A 21,869-nucleotide genomic window follows, 5' to 3' on the forward strand; every position below is an offset into this window, starting at 1 on the left:
TTTGGAGCTTTAGAGGGAGTGTTGAGGAAACTAAAGCAATTATAGATAGATTTTCTTTAGGGGATAGGGGAAGCGGGAAGGGATGAAAGAAGGAAAATAGTAACAGTTTGTTAGGATATGGTATGCAAACCAAGAGCTTTGGGTGGAGTAGGAGTCTCAAATTTATCATACAAGAATCTTGCCATGTTGGGAAGATAATGGTGGAAGTGTGGGGGGAGGAGAATGCCATTTGGAGAAGATTATTGATTGAAAAACATGGAGTGGGATTTTCTTAATGGTTGCCATGCATTACACAAAAAGAAAAGATGTCAAATGTGTGGTGAAACATCATCAATTTACCAAGGAATGAAAAAGTGGATAAATTGTTAGATTTTATAGCGTGTGGATAGGTGGTGGGAAATGAAAATATTGTGTTTTTTTTTTTTGGGCTTGACAAGTGGCTACTTAAAGATCCCTAAATAAGATTTTCCCTTGACTTTTTTCCTTGACAATCGATAAGGAAATCGAGGTGGCAAAAGCTTGGAATCACGATCAGTGGAGTTTACTTTTCTAGCATCAACTTTGTTGGGAAAATAATTTACTTCTAGACTTAGTTAAGAAATTAAGGTGTGTGGTTCAAGTAAATGACAAAAATGATAAGTTGATTTGGGAAGGAAATGTAAAACAAAATTTCTGGATTAAACAATTCTCATTAGCTTTGTATTTACAAGCCAACTCGGATGCCCAAAAGGTATGGTTCTCCTATATATGGAAAATATCCATTCTCCACAAGCTCTAAGGTTTCTTATGGTTGGCCATTCTTAACTGCATTCCAACTAAAGGCTTTTTGAGATCTCGTGGCATCTTTTGGAAAATGGTAATTGTTTTTGCTCTAGGTGTAGTCTTACGGAGGAATAATTAATGTGCACATATTTTGATTTCATGTCACTTTACATAATTAGTATGGTGTCATATTTTTAAATGGTGGGCTTTCCTTGAGTGATTGATAATTTAGTTGAATCCTTTATTAGGTTTTCGGAAGATTGTTGTTATGGCAATGTCTCAAAAAAGAGATATATGTTGATGTGTGGAGCTACCTTGTGATCTTTTAGTAAAGATGAGGTCTTTATTTTTGGTGAGGGTAATGAGTCTATTAATGAAATTGGTTAGTGAAGTATAGACACTAAGGCGGTCGAAATGCACTCCTTAATCTATTGCCACCACCTTTTACAAAACTCATCGTTTCCATTGTCAATTCGAGGAATCCCCAACACACACTGTAATAAGCCTTCTCGAAATCCACCTTTATCATTAGTCCCCCTTCACGATTCTTGTGCATTAGATCAACCATCTCATTAGTTATCAATGCAAAATCTAATAATTGCTTGCCTTTTGCAAAGGCAAATTGATGCTCCCCAATAACCTCACCAATTCTTTGCCTTGAAATCCACTTATTGCTTGCCTTGAGTCGATTAGCTAATACCTTAGAAATAATTTTATACATACAACCCATGAGGTTAATAGCACGATATTCCCTAACAATACTTGGATTTAGGGTTTCGCTCACCCTATGCCCTAACTTCCCTATATTATCGAAATTAGTAATAAATTTCATTATCTCACCTTTCACCATTGCCCATTGGGATTTGAAGAAGTTTAAATTAAAACCATTTGGACCAGGTGCCTTGTTTCCATCATGTTCTTTAGTGACCGCCCATACTTCAAGCTTTGTAAAAAAAGATTAAAATTCCAACACAGTCTCATTTTTTTGTCTACGAATCCCATACTTTAAGTCAATTAATTTCAGAGTCTTTTTAACGATGGAGAGTTTATGAAAATGCTTTACCACCTCTTTCTTAATTTGCGCAAGCTTTTCAATTAATTCATTATTGATAGTAATACTTACCATGCGGTTTGATCATCTCCTTGTTGATGTCATCGCATGGAAATACTTTATGTTTTTATCATCCTTAGTGACCCACTTAGTCCGTGACTACGACTTCCATTTTTGTTTCTCAATTTTGTATGGAGTCTATAACTCAGAGTGTTTCTACATAACATGGTCTCTTTTCATTGTTGATTGCCACTCCATATTTAGCTTTGCAACTCGCTTTCTAACATTTTTATTCAATGATACATTTCCCCATACTACATCTTATTCCATTCCTTAATGACTGACAGTAAATTCTTTAGTCCTGACTATAGTAAAAGGATTCGCTTGTTGCCTACCTTGGCCACCTCCTAGCTTTTCTTGCTTAGCTCTTGGAACGATTTGTTATCAAGCCAATAATTAAAAACTTTAAAAAGTGTGGGACCCTAATTTAAATCCATTCCTCCCAGCACCACCAGGTTATGATTCAATAAAGAGAATGGTAAACATTATTACATCATATTTGCATACCAAGCCAACCAAATAGCTTATAGTAAAAACTATCAAGCTTGCAAAACCATGGTTAGGCTTTTCAAGCCTTGATTGGTCTTTTAATTTGGTTAAATTTATAATATATAATCAATATATATTATAAAGGCACTTGGCACTAGGCACTTGGCACAAGCAAGTGCAATTGTAGTTAATTAAATTATTTTAATTTAAACTTAAATTTTATTTTTTTAATTAACTACTAATTATGCTAATAGACATGTCTGTACAAACAATCAGTTATGTTTGTAGGGAAGGAACATTCATGTCTTTAAATAGAGTCCTTTTAATTCCAAAGAACATATGGAAACAATTTAAACAATCTTTCTTTCCTTTGTCAATATTCTTTAGATTTCTTTTATATTATTTTTTGTTAAACCTCGACTTTTATAAACCCGTAACTAGAAGTAGATGCGATAAGACAAGCTAAGGGTAATTTTGTCATTTCTTATGGTGAGCTCTTGGAAGTAGCTTTCTAATGTTATTAAGGTCTAAGTAGGCCTAAGGAATATATGAATGATTGTAAAATGAATGAAGAAGATAAAAATACTGATAATTTTCATAGTAGGGGCAAAATGGTCATTTTTCATCTTGAGTTGAAATTTTTAAGTTTTCTTGAACCCGAGTATTTCTAGACTACTATGGACTTTGTCTCAGTGTCAAAGAAGTAAAAAAATTATATAAAGGTAAGGGGAAGATAAAGTGACCTTGTTAAGTGCATTTTGGTAATTTATGTGAGAATTGGATAAACTTTAGGCATAAATATCTAACTCTCCAGTAGCTTCTTCCCATTTTTCCAGCAGTTCTTCTTCTTCCTTCCATCATTCTCACGTTTTCTCACCTTTCATGGAAGCTTGCTTTGAAACCTCCATAAATTTTCTCAAGTTAACCCTAATTTTCATGCTTTTGTGCACCTTTCACAATGTCTTTTGTGCTCTTTTACTCTTTCATCTTGAAAACCATCAAAAGTCTTATTTTGATACTTTCTCTCACTAACTAGGTGTTTAGAGAGAGGAAGAGAGACTTCCTATACTAGCTTGAGGACTTTTGAGAAGGAGTTCAATTACAAAACTACCAAGGTGAGTAATGAAATTGAGTTGATTTTTAAGTTGTTAAGAATGGCTAATGGTTAGATTTGTGAGTGTTTTGTAGTTGAGGTAGTTTGTTCATTTTAGTGTGACTAGAATAGTGAAAATAGATAGCCACTTAATGGTAGTTGGAAACTAGCTAGGAATAACTAGTAGAACATGATTTAAGAGATAGTTTTTAGAATTATGGTTATGTGAATTGAGTTGATTTGCGATGCTATTGTGTGTGATAGGTTCCAACGAGACTCCACATCCCCATTCGGACCATTAGTGGAAGTTGGAGTCGATTTAAGAATCAATGAGGACCGGTGAGTGAACTTGCATTAAAAATGTTTTAGAATAAATGATTATGTGCTTGATTGAACCACTTGAAATATTTTATCGATTTTTCTTTAAAATTGCATGGGAGCAAGCCCTTGATAAAACGTTGTTGTTGCGAATGTGTAATATGGTGAATCCTTGTGCTCCTATATTATGTGGATATATATATATATATATATGTTGTGTATGGATAATTAATATTGTGTAATAAATACAGCCGTGCATGTGCGCGATGTGGGTGGAGCACATGCAGGTGATGATGGGTGTGGAAGTGTGGACGATGATATTGCCTATGCACAACATGGGGTTGCACATAATGGCATTAGTTGTGCACGATGTGGGGGTGCACATGATGACTCCAGCTATGTGCGCGATGTAGGGGTTGCACATGAGCTGGGTGAGGTGGTGGTGGTATTCGTGTTTATATAAGTATATATTGTAATATCCTGTACTTTGTTATGGTGGCTAATAAAGCTTATTGAATGCTAATTGAGGTTAATTGGAATGTTTAAAAGTGATGAAAGGTGAAAATAGTATTTTAAGATAAAATATTTCGCATGCAAGGAAATAATAATAAAATAATAATAATATTTTTATTGAGGATGAATTAGCGAGATAAAAAGTGATTCAGAAGTGAATCGGGGTATAACAAGGTGTTTTGGGTGCAAAGGAGACAGATGAAAAATTTTAAAATAAAATAATATTAAAATATTTATATTTTATTTAGTGTCTTAATTTTCCATGAAAAGAGAGTATATGGTCAATCTAAGTTAGGGAGAAGACAAAAGAGGAAATTTCGAAGAAAAATGATGTTAATGGGGCTTGCTTGCCTTTATTAAATAAAGATAGCGCGAGTAGATAAATATTTTAAATATTATGGGGACACCGCGTTGGAGTTAAAACTTTATATTTCATTTGTACATGTGTAAATGAAGATAATGGAAGGAAATTGAAATTAAAAGATTGTGGGAGGATACCATTAAAAAGAGTGAAAACCTTAAAGAGCAAAATAGTAATTTTGGCATTAAAGTGGTCAAAGCTTCCAAAGGAAGCTTTGAGTCTTCATCCTTATCCTTGGCTGATCTTTATCTCTTCAAGATGGCATTTTTTCTTTTCCATCTCCTTCCTCCCACACCATTTCCATACTTCCACCCCATTTTCACTTGACTCCCATGCAGTTGAAGAGAAAAATAGAGAGAATCAGCTAAGGAAAGAAAGGAGAGAAAGGTGGAAGGCTTGGGTAGTAAGTGATTCAAGAGTAATTGAAGAAATATCAAGTGGGTCTCAAGATTCAAGAAACATAAGTTAAAGGTTTTTGTGTTTTAAGCTCATGGTTGGTTAAATCTTTGGAAAAATGATGTGTGAATCATTTTGTGGCAGTTATGGTGACCATGGGTGTGAGAAAATTATGAATTTTGTTGGGTGAAACCCAAGCTAAAACCAAGTGGTAAGCTTAATGCTACAATTTGAAGTTTATGATTAGTTTAATATTGTGAGAATGATTGTATGCATATGTAGTGTTATTGTGATGTCATGGGTATGGTTGGAAGGTAATTATATTAATTAGAAGTTTGGTGTGTAGATATGTGTTGTTAGGAAAGGTTTAAAAGGTTATGGAAAGGTTTAAAAGGTTTAAAGGATATGTGTAGATATGTGTTGTTAGGAAAGGTTATGGATGTTGGTGTGCATGAATGAATATTAATGTTATGCTTGGTGGCAACATGTAAATGAGGATGGTGGTACATGTAGACTTAGAAAATGTTTGATGGAAGTAAATTTATATTTTTTGCCATATGCTAGGTAATTATTGTGGAAATGATGGATAAACTTGATAAATATCCTTAGACAATATTTATATATGTGCTAGAGTCATAAATAAGTTACCGGTATCCATAATCTAAAGAATTACGCAAGTAAAGGATAAAGACCACTTTGGTAAAGAATGTGTCAAGATATATGTTAGTTGAAAAAGGATTCATGATTGAAGGAAAAAGAGAAGTAGAAATGAGGTACACTAAAGATATTGAATTTGGATTGTTGCTAGGAAGTACAAAAGTAAAGGTAGTGTACTATGGTAGCGTGCCGGAGAAAATAACGAGCGACCAACAAGTAGCAATAGCTAGATACACCTCCGAACTAATAGTGATGTAACATCCTGCTATCGTAAGGTGAGTGAACTTACATTATAATGTTTTGGAATAAATGATTATATGCTTGATTGAACCACTTGAATTATTTTACTGATTTTTTTTAAAAATTTACATGGGAACAAGCCCTTGATGAAACGTTATATGTCATGAATGTGTAATATGATGAATCCTTGTGCTCCCATATTATATTGATATATATATTGTGTATTGATAGTTAATATTGTGTGATAATTATAACCGCGCATGTGCATTATGTGGGGGTTGCACATGCTGGTGATGACGGGGTGAGGGAGTGTGGATGATGAGATTGCCTATGTGCGTGATGTGGGGGGAGCACATGATGGCATTAGTTGTGAGCGATGTGGAGGTGCACACAATGATGATGATATATGCCATGTGCGGGATGTGGGGGAGCACATGATGGCATTAGTTGTGCGAGATGTGGGGGTGCACACAATGATGATGATATATGCCATGTGCACGATGTGGGGGGAGCACATGATGGCATTAGTTGTGCACGATGTAGGGGTGCACACGATGACTCCGGCTATGTGTGGTGCGGAGTGCATGTGAGCTGGGCGAGGTGGTGGTTGTATACATGCTTGTGTGTGTGTGTGTATATATATATGCTATAAATATGTTTTTTATATGCTATAGAAAAGGTTATGAAAAAAATATGTGACTGCATTGTATATTGAAAAAGCTTGATTATTGTCAATGTGCTTGATTTAATGTACAATATGGCATGAGTGGATTTTCCTTGTGGCAGTGAAAACCCCTTAGATTTTATCTGGCTAGAATTTCGTTGCAACGAGAATGCCTTTTTGCTGGGGTGAGAATCGATTTATTAGGCTTGACTTGCTTGAATTCTACTAAAGTTTTCACTCTTCAACTTCTTTGTTGTCAGTGGATCCTTCATCATCAAGTGATTAAACAACCAAGGGTTGGAATGAGGGGTTTTTAATAAGAAATAAACTAAATTGCATTATTTTTGAACTTAAATGCATCATGATTTCTAAACCTTCCTTAACGTTGCTTGGTCCCTTCTTATGTTCACTCACTGTGTTTATACTCATGTTTTTAAACTTCATGTTTTAAGTTTTCTGAGTTAAAGGTGACTGATCCTAGGACGAGGTGCTTCTCCCTATCAATTGCTCGGTAAGCTTACCATGACACTAAATGTTAGCAACCGTGCCCAGAGTCACTCCCCTAACGGTCAAGGTCTAATTATGTGTATATTAATGCTTGATGTGAAATGCTAAGACTCATTTGTCAAGCTATATATGTATAGTATGGTTGATGATGCCATTATGAATACATAATTGGGTCTTATGAATTGTTTTCAAAGGAATTATATTTGAACATTACAAATTTTGGATTTTAAAGACATATGGATTAATGTACAAGATTATATAAATAGGCTTGCTTGTGCTTAGTGGGCTGAGCCTTTTAGGCCCTTGAGCAGGTCATGGCCTAGAAATTAAGCTGTGACATATATATACTTATGCAATAGAAAGTTTATGAATATGGTATATGGTTGTAATGTATGTGGAATCCTGCATGTTAAACCTTGGATATTGCTAAGTAATTTTAAACTGATTATTTTTATTTGCAGCAACATGGCCTTTTCTTGATGTAATAAGAAATTTCTTCTTGGTGTTCTGTTTCTCGCTATAGTGAGAAACTCTCGAGTTGGGAGGCTGGCTGCAGTCTTGTAACTCGCTGCAGCGAGATACCTACAGGTGTTTTTCACTGTAGCAAGAATGCATTCTCGAGTGGTTCAAGATTTTGGTCCGAATTTCGTTGCAGTGAAAATTCATTCTTCGCTGCAGCGAGAATGCCTTTCTACTGCAGCGAGAAACCCTTTGTTTTGCTTGTCTTACGTGGATATTTGCTGAAATTTTTCATTCTTTTCAACTTCATGATTTATCATGGATTTTCAATGCTAAGGAATTAAATAATCAAGGGTTGAATTAAAAGGCTTTACAAGAAATTAAACTAAGTTGCATTGTTTGTAACTAAAGTGCATCATGTTTTTAAAATCTCTTCGTATCGTTTGCTTGTTCCCTTCTTATGTTCACTCATTGAGTTTATACTCACTGTTTTCAACTTCATGTTTTCAGATCAGGAGGCAGTTGGAACCTAGGTTGAGGTGTCAATGTAGATTCGTTTCTTTGGTAGGTATCTCGGCATTCAATAGCTATACCTTCGCCAAGGTCACTCCATTGGAAGTCGAGTGTCTTTTTGTTGTGTATAGATAAATGAGATGTAAATTACTAAGATATATGTCTTAGACAATATATGTATATTTTGATTGGTAATGCCTCTATGAGTTGGCAATGGTTAATATTATTTTGGATTAACATAAATGCAAGTATTTGATTGTTGTAGCACATTATTAAAGTACTTGTAGGTTGGAATTATGAAATGTGACTTTAGGAACATTTGATAGAATGATGAACAAGTTATATAAATAGGCTTGCTTGGGCTTAGTGGGCTATGCCCATTAGGTCCACACCCCGATCATGGCCCGAAAATTGGGCTATGACATTTTTTTTCCGCTTAAACAAAGTCCATTACATTAATAATAAATAGTTAACTACAAAAGCCTCAAAGTTCAAGTTTTTGAATTGGAAGAAAAGAGTATCCGCCTGAAAGCCCCATTGAGTGGGGAAAAATACATACAGCCACTGGAACAAACAAAAGCCATTGGGCATCAAAAAGCCACCTCTGACAAAATAACAACAATAGCATCTTGAATGAAAATATATAAGCAAACCATGCATCCTTTCAAAAAAAAAAAAAATCAATGGGAGTATCAAGAATAAGAATGTACAAGCATAGGCATCAAGAGAGCATTAGGAAAAAAGTTCTGCTCTTGTAAGGGTAACAGGGAAAAAATAGTAACTTTTTTCTTCCAAAACCAGTGATGTACCAAGCCTTCTTTCACCAAAAAGCATTGAACATGTTATGATATTCCACCTGCATTTTTGCTAAAGAGTTCGTAAAAAAGTTAGCTTTCCTGTAAATCTGCTTGCACATAACATCCCTAATTAGCCTCTATAACCTGTCAATTTTATGAAATACCTTCCATAGTACCCATGACTTGTTATTTGGTTTAGCTATCCATAAAAGAGCAATAAAAGAATTTGATTCTATCACCAAAGATTTTAAAGCATTCCATAAAGAAAAAGCAACAAAGTGAAAAGCATTTTTAATTGCAAGAAATTCAACATGATTAGACTCAATTACACCCTAGGGACCAAGGAAAAGACGAACTACATTACCCATACTATCCCTAAGAACTTCTCCACAACCCATTTGTCCTAGTTGCTCTTTAGTTAAACCATCGATATTAAATGTAGCTCCTCACCATTGTGGGGGATCCATTCCACTCTTCTCTTCGGCTCTTTTGTTACTTGTGGTCTTGTTAGTGTCCAAGGCATAGACCACTAACCAATTTCCTCAATGCCTCATTCTTTATCAATCGCATTAATCCAAAATTTAGTTCTCATTTTAACCATGAAGACACCTCCTCCTTCCCCTATTTCTTTAAATTGAAGACCAAATAATTTCTTGCCAACCTTAAAGACCAAAATATGGCACTTATCACTAACATCCGTTTCATATGGAGAAGACCTTTAGATACAAAGTCTTCATAGAACATTATGATTGACGAGATTGACGTCAGCGTCACCCATCAAAATCCCCCACCATTCAAAAATGCAGCATTTTACTTCCTAAGAAAAATTGTATTATAGTGGTAGGTGATAACATTTCCACACCAAAGAGATAATAGGTTCTCCTAATTAAAAGAAATGCCCTTAGACTTTAGGAATTTTTTCATTGGAATGCTCTCTAATACCATTAGCTACAAAAAACATTGAACTTTAAGAGGAACCATTAATTTCCCAATGGTCAAAACCTTGCCGTGAACTCTCTTTTAATAGATTTATTGCTTTTTTAACAAATAATTGCCCCTTGTTATTAACTTCCCAAATGAGGAGATCCTCAATATTATTGTCAAGAAAAACTCATTGGAGAGTTGCTAGGAGTTCTTGAAGACTATACACCTTCCATTCAAAAAAGGTCTACCTAAAGTTAAACTCTCATCCACCATTGTCAACGGATGCTCAGTAGATTGGTTTCGTTAGTGCAAAATGCAATCAATCATTGCGTTTAATTATATCCTCAAGGTTTATCACTTGTAACTCTTTTGTATATTATCAGTAGAGGCAAATAAAATCCTAAGGACAATGACATTGATACAAGTCATGGAGTCATTTCATTATTCTTTGTATTTTGCAATCTTGTATTCTAACATTAAGTACTTATTTAGAAAACAAAAAAAAAAAAAGATCAATTTCCTTTCTATAAAATTGCTACATCCTTTTTCGTGATCTTAAAAACTAAGACAAACAAAGAAAGACTTGTGAAGATTTCACCCCATGAAGCATGAATATTTCAAATATTTTGACATTTTAGAGTTATAGTACTTCTTTCTTTTGGCTCAAGTACATATTTGCATAGGTATTACAAATATAATCAACTAATTAAGATTGAAAAGCATATAAATTGAGAAAAAAAAATCCTAACATAAGAATGGAGTAAAGCTACGTATTGTATGATTGAATTTGGGATCCAAAAATTTTATTGTCTTTTATTTTTATTATGGAGACCACGTCTCATTGAGGAAAAAAAGAACATATCTGCTTACGAAATAAAGAGAATAAAGTTTTTAAACTCCACGAATAAAAAAAAACTATAGGGAAACAAACAATCTAATTAAAGAAAATTATTTATACAAAAATGGTAAAGTTTTTAAACTCTATGAATAAAGTTAATGCATAATACATTAAAAAACTATAAACTATCAAGGAATATTCAACTAAAACTTTATTTTTTTATTTCGGCAAAATCAAGCTCTTATATTTTTATTTTGAACCAAATAATCCATAATGACTAACGATTGATTATATGTTATTAATCAAAATATCATTTGTCATTTTATGCTACGTGACACTGATATGATAGGTTGACATGATATGTTACATGGTTATGCAACAATTTTCACCCTCCAAGTAAGCGTCATGTAGGTATAAAATTACGAATAGTATTTTGACTAATGATAGTTAATCAATCGTTAGTTATAAGGGCTTATTGGATCTTAAAATGAAAGTATAGATATTTAATTGAACGAAATAAAAGAATAAATGTTATTTGAATTTTTTAAATAATTTTGAAAATTTTAAAACATTATGCCTAAAGTTAAAAGAGTTGACACATATCAAGCTAAAATATATTCATAAAAATTAATAAATTAATTAATTACTAAATGAACAAATTACAACCACTAGACTATGGCCCGTGCGTTGCACACGAGCCTCTTTCTAGTTGTTTTTTTTTCTCTTTCTACTTCTTTTCTTCTTTCTTTTTTCTCTTTTTTCTTAGCCCTCCACGTGGCTAAAGGAGGAAGCCCCTTTGGGGCTTCCTTTTAAGTATGTTATAGATTTAACACTACTTGTGAAATTTATAAAATCCACTTTTAATATATAAATTAATAATTCTTCCAATAAAGTAAAAGATAATCATCGCTATTAATGCAACACATAACTAATATTTTAAAGGGTAAAATATGCCCACCTCTTAAGTTTTAATCAAAATTTCAAACAGGTCCATTAGTTTTTGAAATAGACACTCCGCTCTAAAAGTGAAAATACTATTAACAGATATTATAAAAAGACTAAAATGTCCTTTTATTTTTTATTAATTTAAAAATTTTTTATTATATTTTTTTTAGAGAGGAGTGTTTATTTTGAAAACTAATAGATATATATGTAATTTCAATCAAAATTTTTGAAGTAAGGATATTTTACCCTATTTTAAAGTACATCCAAAAGTAATGGTCACAACTAATGATTAGCAATTGTTTCTTTGTTTGTTTTTTGGGTTAAATGTTTAGGGGTATATATTATGCGGTTAGAAGGTGTGTAGAAAATGGTTTTGGTGTGAAAATTATATTATTAGGGAGACGGAGTGTCCCTTAGGGATACTGGATTTGGACATAAAAGAATTCAATACCTTGAGTGACACTGCAGGCCTTTAGGAGACATCACCCACTCATATGTACAAAAAGTATTGGATTGGGAGGGATCCTTTCAAAACCCACTTTCTTATACTTGTTTGACCTCCACTAATTAGGGCAACCATTCCATCATGAGATGGGCACAACACATATTTGAGTGGGAGTGGAATGAGAAGATTGTGTGGCTCTCATTTCTCTCTCCTTATTTGTGGGTCCCAATCTTTCTTTCTAGATTTATGGGGGTTTTCTTCCTTAGACTGATCACCTCATTTTGTATCACAAATCTTTGTTTGCAAGACTCAACTTCTATTGCATCTGTGGGTTGTGTGTATATGGGAGAGTTTCCAAAAAGAATCTCTTATGGACTAGCAAAGTCCATCAGGACCAAACCATTGAGCTGGTTTCAGCCTTTCATCAGATGCAAAGAACCACCAAAAAAGAAAAAAGAAGGTCCCACATTAAACTAGGTCAAGTGCATACAGCCCCTTTTCAAAGGGTTTCCTCTCTCATATGCCAAAGCCAAGGCCAAATTGCCTAGGCACTACAACTAACTTCTTAGTCCATTACGTAAACTCTTTTTTCTTTTTAGTTATGGATGCCCGATAAAAGTAATGTTGCAAACTGTACGCTTTCTATTAAGATCTGCCTGAACATGTGGTCGAATCTTTAATAACTTGTTTTGAAAACGCAGTCCCAAACTTCTAAAAAGTTTGCCTCTCAATCCCCCTTTGTTTTGAACCAATGAATTGAGTTAGATTTTGTATCTGACACCAGACTACTTTTGTTCATTAAAGCAATTACCAAGCTAATTATAATTGGTTAAGGATGAAAGTAGCAGTTGTGGACGATCGTTTATTTATGTAATCATCATTGTATTCATCTTATATTTATATTAGAACTGTATAGAACCATTCGTCTGCTTTGGCATTAGCTTCAAATTTATCTTTTTCCCCCCCAAATTTGATACATTAAATTTGCACAAAAACAAGATTTCAGGGAGGGGTTTGAACTCCAGGGTCCTTTTAAATGAAAAAGTTCGATTGTAATTGATTGATTCATTGCACTATCAATGAAGTACAGCTTGACATTTCATTTCAGAATATGAATGAGAATTTAGTGAAGATAATTAAGGCAATGGCCTGACCTCGTTCTCTTGATTGCGGTCAATTCATGGACCCCAAATCATAGCCAGCTGGGAGTACGTGTTTGAATCTGAGACTTGATTTCCTCTCAGGCTGCATTTGAAACTAAAAATGCTTTCCAAACAATAGACTTTGCTGACCGTTAAGCTTTGACAGAGAGATTTAAGGAGTTAGATTTACTGTTAGAAAAAAAAGCATATAGTTCTCAGGTTTGGCTTTTGCAGGGGGTCAATTAATTAGCTTCACCGAGTTTTTGGTTTCAGCAATAAATGATATGGCTTTTCAATCAATTTGACTCATTTGCGAAGAAAGAACGAAAAAGCCCAAATGACAGATCAAATTCATTGGACTCGGTTTCTTTCTGATCAATCAACTCAACAACTCTCTCTTTCTTTCTCTGTTGTTGAATACAAACCTTCATCAATGTAGATTTTGCCATCATTTTTTCCATTTTTAGACAAATTAAGCAGAGAAATGTGGAAAAGTCATCCGACACCAAATGGAAAGCACCACATGTTTGGCTAACAGAAAAAATTTACTGATATGTATGATTCTCCTCTTGTTTATCAGTCAAATAAGCAAAGTTCTCAATCAAAATCCAGACAATAAATTTTGTGATGGCTCAGCAAGCCGAACTTTACTGGACCCACTTTCATTTTCAACTAGTTTAAATTCAACTGAAACCCTCGTGGAGTGAAACACAGCAATTCAATGGAGGCATTAGCTGAGGAAAGAGATGGCTGAACCAACACATAAAAACTGGCACGACTGCAACTCTCACTGACCTAAACATTTCCTTTTACATATAAAACTAAACTTATAAAGGGGAGTTGAAACTTGAGTTTGAGCCTTTCTTTTCTGTCAATTATTGTATAAAAAATTTGGTAAGATCTGCAAAGAAGTTTGAGTGAAAAAACTTGTTTTAATCATAATACCAGACAATATCAAGGCCAAGGTTGCTTTTGCAAAAGGAGTCATGCAAATATGCATGCAGTTGGAAAATTAATAGGAAATAATAAAAAGGGTAATTTACACCAGGCGTATAAATGAATAAATAAATAAAGGCCTGGAAATACGTCGGTAGAAAGTGAGATGTAATGGGTTTGTTGATTCCAAATGATTTGACAAGACAAGGATTGCATGTGAGAGGGGATATGATGTAGACATATGACCTGACCTTTCAACCCAGCCCCAGCCCCAGCCCCAGCCCCAGTCCCAGTCCCAGCCAGCCTCAAAGCAGCAGCAAGCCAGCAGGCAGGCCGGCAGGCAAAGGCAGGGCAGGGAGTAGAGAGAGGAAGAGACTTTTGCCCAAAAAACGGCTACGAAACCGTACGACCACAAAGAAAACGGTCCCCCTGGCCCCTAGTACCCTCATCTACTCCACACGTGTCAAGAACCCATGTCCACTCCCTGTCTAATCTCTTGTCTTTTAATGACTTTGCACTGTGTTAGCGAAGACAGTGTACTGAGAGTACTACTATGCTCCACGAGTGGGCAGAGGGGGTTTTTTTTTTCCTTCAATTTGTTTTTGTGTTATTTTGGGGCACTGACTCCCACGTGCCAACAATGACCATCTGACATTCACAAAAAACCCTCTCTTTCTCTTTCCTTTTTCTCTTGTTTTGTTTTAATGTAGAGTCTTTGATGGCTGCTTGATGGTAAAAGACTTATCTTGAGGAGAAAGATGAGTGAGAAAATATCACATGTCTCTTCTTTCAATTCTCTCTCATTCCTTTTGCCTTTGGGTTGATCTCCATTCTCAATTTTCTTTCTTCTTCTTTTTTATTCATATATCTAAAAAGAAAAGAAAGTCATTGATCAATCTCTCTGTTTGGTCTGTAAAGAAAAGACTGTAACTTCTGAAAGTGTACAAGTAAATAAAATATATATATATATATATATTATATTATATGCTGTATTAAGCATTATGCATTCGCAGTAGTTGTTTTCCACAGTTGAAACTGGGAGTTAAGTCTGTGTCAGCGTGACCGATGGGTCTCCTTGGTGTCAGGGATTCGGGGGGTTTTCTTTGGCTCTTTCTCATACAACAACTTCAACATGAACTGGATCACATTTGACCCGAGACTTCTCCTTGGATCTTTTGCATGCGGGCCAAAATTTGTTTTGGAATTTGGAATTTCCATCCCAGTCCCACTACCTTCATGCATCATTGTCCTAGTTCTTTTTGCTTATGGCTTATTCTCATCTATTTAATCATGTCACATCAAAGTCTAATCAGATTGGTTGTTCCAACTTTAAGTAGAACACGTAAGTTCTTTGTTGTTGACTTAGATAATCTTACCAATTGACATGTTGTTGATAATATTATAGATTTAATTCAAAACAACAATCTAACTATATATTTGACCACATAAAAAAAGCAAGTTATGTAGTGCATTGTATTCATTCTTCTTCACCCTTTCTTTGCTGACACACATGTTAAGGAATATTCTTGAAATATTAAATAACAATAATAATAATGATAATCTAGCACTTTAGAATTTAGATACAATGCATGTAAGGGAGAAAAGAAATATATAATCATTCTTATCCGAAAAGAGGGAGAAAACTAACTTATTTAGCGAGAGACATTGCATGTTAATTTTGTTTTATTTAAATAAAAAGAAATTAAAAATAGAAATAATAGGAGTTAAAAGGATGCAAATAGAATTTTAAATGACTAATATTGTATCAAAATATGGTAATATATAATGTTGATGTTTTATTAAAAAATTTTACCTATTTGTACTTTTCTCTTTACCCTTGACCACCACGCTACATATATGTTTGTAAAGATTGTTTTTTGAAAGGCATATGTTCGTAAAGATAATTTGATAAAACTAATGAAGTTGTTTATATTTAGTTTACACTAAAATCGGATAATTTCAACATAAATTAGTTGGGTTAAGTACATCATAAGAAAATTGGATAATTTCGACAAGAATTTTTTAGTCGGCCCTCAAAAATGCCATCCCATTTATGACAAATTACCAAGGGAACAAATTCTATTAATTTTGGCGTCATATTTGGAATATTTTATTGATGAAAAATAATCCTTTTAAAATTCGTGGATAAAACTTTGGAGCCAAGTCAATATTCCATTAGAATTAATATTCTTATTTTTTAAAAAAATCAGATTCGATGCTATTTAAAATTTTTTTCAAAAATTTATTTGTTGAGTATCACTATTGATGGATCAATTCTCATCTTTTAATTTTTATGAAAATTTATTTTATGAAACATCTTTACCAATGAAATTTTCATAGAAAACCTATTAGTAAATAAGATAAATTAGGGCAAAAAGCTCTCAATAAAGCCATGATTTTCTATCTCCTTTTATTTTCATTCTCTCCCCTTTTCACTTACCCATCCACCACTCCCTTGCACGATGCCTCTCCCTTAACCATTTAAAAGGTTCTCAATTAAAGGTGAGTAAAGTCGGTGAAAATAGACTTAACTGAATTAATTGATAAAATTTCGTTAATATGGATCAGTTAATTTGATTAAGGAGGACGATTAAATTTATTATGCCGGGTTGCTTCGGTTAAAAAAATTTGAAGTCAATTCACCAAATCAACAAACTTTGTATTTAATATTTTTTAAAGGGTATTCTTGCATGTATGTCCTTAACACAGCTTCTCCATACTAACATATAAATTAAGGACTCATATTGCATCAACCCAAAAAAAAAAAAAAAAATACAAATAGCACATAATCTCATTCTAATTTTATTTTTTTGTTGATTTCAAATTTTATTTATTTTTATGTATAAAAATATATAATCCATGCCAATATTCAACTTCTTAATGCAAAAAACAAAAAATTCAATTAATATAATAAAACTTTCTTTTTTGAAAATTATGAAATTTTATTTCTCAATGCCAAAGATAAAAACTCTGGACTTGGTAGTACAAGAAATGTGATAAAAAGCCGTAAAGAAAAGGAAAAGAACCCCTAAGAACAAAATAGTTTAGATATAGGGATATCTAAACACTTATGTACGAAACTACGCAATCAAGACCACACATTATGAGCCAGTCCAAGATAAAGACTGTCCAAAAATAATTGACCCTGATTTTCATCGTCATGTCCCGAGCCGCTACACATCACATAACATATAGCTGTGTCCAAATCAATTCTTAACGCAAGGTCCAAACTCAAACACAGGACACTCACCTCATGCTATGCTCACGCCACCTATGTCTGATACATCTTCAACACAGCGGTCATCCACCTGTTAACGTGATTTAAGGTTTTGATAATCTTGAATCACTTCAACATAGCGTTCTAATGCAATTAAAATTCCCACTTACAACAGAATTCTAATAATTTAAATGCTAAATCACAGCACTCTTTTAATTTATTCGAATTACTCCACAAAGACTTCCAACAAATCTGAAACTCCATTCTTCCCATCCTTAGCCAACTTATCTGTTTCAAAATTTCCTTTCTCTCTTAATATGAGGCATTTTCCAATGGAGAATTTCTTTCTTTTAAGTTAACAATATGAATCATAATCAGCTTGAGTCTCCATGGACAATCATTCGGATTAACAACCCAATTTATTGCATTTTGTGAATCACTTTCAATCCATAATTTAATAGATTGATGTCCCAAAACTCCCCAAAACACTTGAAATGCCTCCTTAATGGCAGAAAGTTCTGCATAACTTGAATCTCCTACGCTAATTACTCTTGAAAATTTTAATAATGTTTTGCCAGTATGATCCCTCAACAAACAACCAATCCTTGCCAATCCCAAATTCTTTGGAGCTGACCCATTCACATTAAACTTGTACCATCTTGCTAATGGAGCACTCCAACCCCATGTCTAATAACCTTCACTTGCATAGGAACAGAAATTGAATACGACATTTTGTATCTACTAGCTATATCATCCTCTAACTCAGGCCACTTAGCTTTGCTTCGCAACGCAATCCGCAACTTGATTAAATCATAAAGCTGATCACTATCCCATTTCTTGTTATTAAATACAATATCATTCCGAAACAACTAAATAGACCAAGTGATTACATAAAAAGCCAATAACCAAATCAGTAACTTATCTCCATCAACACACAATGAATTCCACGCTAAGAACAAGTGTCTCGGATTTTCATGTGTCACCCAATTCACCTTCCAATCCAAACACCATCTCCCCCAAATCTTCCACACCTCATCACATGTAAAAAAAAACATGCTGCACAGTTTCCAACTTTTTATTACATATCACACACATGGCTTGTTTTTCCATAATTAAATTTCGTTTCACTAATTCTGTCTTAACCGCAATGTGTTCCCACATTAATTGCCAAACAAAAATTTTCACTCTCTATGGAGCATAACCAGCCCATAACTTCTTCTTCAAATTTCTATTCTCAGATTGGGTATTACAAGCTAAATGGCAGAACCATTGAGAAGTGTACTTACCACTACCATTTGCTTTCCATACAAGACCATCTTTGAAGCCTTCACTCAATGAAAAATCTCAAAGAAAACTCCAAAGATTTTGTCCATTGTTCACATTCCCAACCAAATAATATAATAAATCTATATTTAAACATTAATATCGTTGACATAATCATATAAAACACCCATATCAAATTAAACATAATGCAAAGCCATATCAAAATTTCTTTATTTACAAATATGTGACCATTATCTCACTTATTTATCCAAAAATATGAAAGAGCTTTTTATTAATCAATTTTTGTTATTTGAATAAATCATTGACAAAAATTTAAAAGAACTTAATTAATTAATCTAAGTGGCTTAAGTCCTAAGTATTAACATCTAATTGATGAATTAATCTAATTGATTAATAATCATTTAGACTCCCTTAAATATGAACCCTTAAGGCCTTAAGTTTTAATTACATAATTAATTAATCATATAATTTGTAATATAAACTTTATATTATAAAGTATAAACCTTAATCTTAGGAATGTGTTAGCTCAATAATAATAAGGAAAATATCCAAGATGGGGGGGGCGGGGGGGGGGGGGGGGGGGTGGGGTTGAATTGGATTTCTAAAAAACTTCTTTCTAAATAGATCGAACTTTGAAGGTTGATGACAAGTTTTTCAAATTTGTTTCTCTTCGAAATAAACCAAAAGAAATGAACAAATAAATTGAAAACAAATTTTCAAAAACCTTCAAAATAAAATATGTAATCAAGTAAAAAAGGATTTGAGGATTGAGTAAAAGAATAAGTTCAAAAACAAAAATTCAAATCCTTTTTGAAAATAGATTTGGAAACAATAATTCAAATCTCTTCACAATAATGTGAAAACATAAAAGTATAATGTCAGTTAAAATTCTATTACGCAAGTATACGTATTAAATAGATAGTATATAAACAAGTAGAGTATTGATCCCATAGAGAATTGATCTAAAATTTTACTTAGTACTAAAATTAGAACAATTTAATCTTATCCAAACAATCAATATCAAATAACTAAATTAATTAACTAAAAATAATTAATCAAAATTTAAACTAAAAAGAAAAGTCAAAATAATAATAACTCGAGTAAAAATCAAATCAAACAAGCCTAGGATTACAATATCCCCCACACTTCATCTAAATGTTACCTCTCTTCCCTAACTTATTTCAATGGGTTGAATTGCTAACCTAGAGTCCTCAATTATTTATAAGGCTCTCTCCACTCGTCTTATAAAAATATCTATTTTAACCAAAACACTATATCCTTATGTGAATTGAAATTAAAATAGACTCATTAAGTTCATGCTCTAATCTGGCTACATATGGCCTATAGGTATATCCCTATCTTATACGCAAATCAATTAATATGATCATATGCTATCTCAATTTTAGTCTACACTAAACTCACTTTCCCAAGTTTGTTTAGGTTCCTAAATCAATTTAATTGGTGGCCAAGCAATTAAAAGCATTAAGAACAAATTGGAATAAATAATTCAATTTCTTTGAAAATAAGCAAGAAAGAGATTAAAAATTTAAATTACACGTGAGTTCAATTGCAATCCTAGAAAAATAGTTTAGTTCATAATATTTAATAAAAACTTCATCCAAAGAAAATTAGTCATTAATCCAAGTCAAAGAAAATAAGAAAAACATAAAAATAAAAAGAGAAAACTAATAGTTGAAGCTTTGTGATCTTGATTCTCCCTCCAACTCTCTTACTTTCTTGCTTTGTTTTTTGCTCTTTTTCTCCAGAGAAATTACTTGTTGCCTCCTCTCAGAAACCTCTAAAAAAGGCACCTTAAATAGCCTCTAAAAGCCCTAGCATCAAAAATCCTGTAAGCTTTTTTTTTTTTGGAAAATACATTGAGCGCCACAACTCTCATTTCCCAAAGCCACCGCTCTCAAAGGTTCTGTCTCAATTATGTTCTTCTAATGCAGTACTTTCATTTCAATAAAGCTTTTGACCACATTTTGATCATAACTGGGCAAAGTGATAAACATCAAAGTTGTAGCCCTACCTCTTAACTTTCTAGTGGTTTAAAAGTCATGTCATTTGAACTTCTGTACTGGGAGATATGCTTGAAAAACTGAAACATATGCAAATAGAGCACCAGTCCATTATGCACCTTTCTTCACCAATTGAAATTGCTTTTGATCCTACTCCTATAAAAACATAAAACTAACATTATTAACTTAAAATAAACATTTAAACATAAATTAAACTAAACTAATAAAAGAACTAAAAACACCTAAATCCGATTCTAAATCTAATCTAACTTAAACTAATTAGGTATTTAATCTCCCATTAAATATATGTATTTGATGCATAAAACATACAAGTATAAAAGTGAAGAGTGAGTAAGCTGTGAGTTTCAAAATTTTTTTCATAGTAAAAATCCTAAGTTTGAGAAGAAGGGAAATTCTTAAAACCTACTCTTACTTTAAATCATGTTAAAAACAATTTGGAAATCAAATGAGCAAGTAAGCTGAAAACAGATTCTAAAAACTCTTCGAAGTGAAGTGGATAAATCAAAAGTGTAAAGTAACTTAAAGATTAAATCAAAGAATAAAGCAAGGTAAGTTCAAATTTTCAAAGCTCTTAAAACTAAAGTAAAATGCATAAATATTTCAAAGTAAATCAAAGGTGATTTGAAAAGTTAGTTGAAAAAGATGTAAGTTCAAAAAAATTGTTCAAATCTCTTCATAGCCAAGTAAAATGCACAAGTAAGAAGTAGTGAAGAGTAAAGAGAAAGTGCACAAGTTTAAAAGTAAAGAGAAGAGAGAAAAAACACAAATCATTTATAGAGGTTCGACCCTCTTCATAGGCACTTACATCTTCTCTTTTGGCTCACCAAGGAGTTTGTAATCAACTATGAAAAATACTTTTTAAGGCTCAAGTATAACCTTTACAATAGTGTCTTTTCACGGGCTCAAACATAACCTTTATAGTGCTTTTTCATAGGAACAAGCATAACCCACACAATGCCTTTTCATGGGAGCAAGCATAACCTTTTACCTTTTAATGGATCAGGCATAACCTTTTGCCCCTTCAAGGATTAGGTGTAACCTCTTGCCTTTTCAAGGATCAGGCATAACTTTTTCACAACAGTGCCTTTTGAAAGCTTAAGCATAACCTTTATTTGTCAAAGCAAATGATACCTCTAAAAGGTGGGTTTTGCTTAGTAAGTATATGGAGGAAGAGTTTGGTTGAGCTAAAGAATGATTACAAAAGATGTGAGGATAG

The sequence above is a fragment of the Theobroma cacao genome, chromosome 5 (assembly GCF_053813885.1).
Source record: "Theobroma cacao isolate CCN51 chromosome 5, ASM5381388v1, whole genome shotgun sequence".
NCBI classification, from domain to species: Eukaryota; Viridiplantae; Streptophyta; class Magnoliopsida; order Malvales; family Malvaceae; genus Theobroma; species Theobroma cacao.